The sequence below is a fragment of the Pterocles gutturalis genome, unplaced genomic scaffold (assembly GCF_000699245.1).
Source record: "Pterocles gutturalis isolate BGI_N339 unplaced genomic scaffold, ASM69924v1 scaffold26351, whole genome shotgun sequence".
NCBI lineage: Eukaryota > Metazoa > Chordata > Aves > Pterocliformes > Pteroclidae > Pterocles > Pterocles gutturalis.
This window is the reverse complement of record NW_010106411.1, coordinates 108,575-109,756: the sequence shown is the minus strand read 5'-3', so window position 1 is coordinate 109,756 and position 1,182 is coordinate 108,575. Positions and strand designations below refer to the sequence as shown.

Genomic DNA, 1,182 nt, shown 5'->3' with positions numbered 1-1,182 from the left:
GGGCGGGCTATGCCCTGAAACATGTGCATACAATTTTTAGCTCTGCCCATTACATTAGATTTCTTTATCAGTGCATATAATTTCTGACTGAATCGGTGATGCAAGATGTATTCATCATCACTTGCCTTTTTTGGCTTCTGTTTGTCTGCTGGTGGAATTTATTGTCTGCTGTGGAGCGCTCAATGCTGAGGTCAGGTTATTTTAAGTTAATGCCATTTAAGGGATTTAAAATCTGGGACACTTGTCTTTCTTTGGTATCAAGAATCAGTGGTGATTGAGAAGCTGACATCTAGTGGCCACAGAAAATGATTCTTTCTTCTTGTGTGATTGTCAGTTTCGATGTGTGCTTTTGAAATGCATCGAAAGTCTTAATCATATTTTCACAGAATACACTATTTTCTGTATTTATAAGAAGTGTGGCACCCAGTCCGGTGCAGGCAGAGAAGTCCTATCTTCTGTGATTGCCGTTGATAGTCGAGAGGGCCCTAATATCTTGAAGAAATCCTTTCTCACCAGAATACTTTGAAATCAAGGAAAAAACGTTGTATTTCAATAACAAAGAGAAAATTATGCTGCATTGTATTTCTGAATATATTTCTGCATTTGAATGAGCAGCTGTATTCCAGGTTCTCCTGGAGCGAGACCCAGCTATCATACCTAGCACAGCTTTTAAAAACAGCACATTTTGTGTAAGCTGAAGATGGAGAAATTTTATAACAATATACGGATAGCTCTTCCTTTGCAGTAGCTAAGCTTTGTCCTGTGTTATTAGTGCTTTACCTTAGTACAGTTAGGAGCTGTGGGCAATTTCTTCTCCAGGTGAAAACTGGACCTGCTGTAAGTCCTTGAGATCTGAGAACCAAACCATAAACTTTGATGCTTAGCCTCCAAAAAAGTCTAGTTTTAAACTACTCTCTTATCACCAGATATTGGTTAAAGCAAATACAGATTTTTTTTTCTTTTTTTGGTAATGAAAAAGTTATCTTTAATGTAAAGAAAAAATTTTGTTGCCAAATGAAATGGTTTAAAAACAGCCTGGGCAAAATAGCTCACTTGTAACACAAAACCAAGTGCAAGAGCCTCATTATAAATTAAGTTATTAAATAGAGCAATGTATCCCTGTGGTCATTCAGTTTTGCAAGGGCCTTCTCTTTTGTTACTATGTTAGTGTGGTACAGGAAT

The 1,182-nt window shown here is 37.1% G+C and overlaps 1 protein-coding gene across 1 annotated transcript in view; it reads left to right on the top strand.

Moving 5' to 3' along the window:
- The window catches only part of ITPR1 (inositol 1,4,5-trisphosphate receptor, type 1), a gene marked incomplete at its 3' end in the record, with an annotated part of 143,837 nt that overhangs the window by 36,475 nt on the left and 106,180 nt on the right, over positions 1 to 1,182 (top strand). The gene's annotated exons all lie outside the window — the stretch shown is intronic.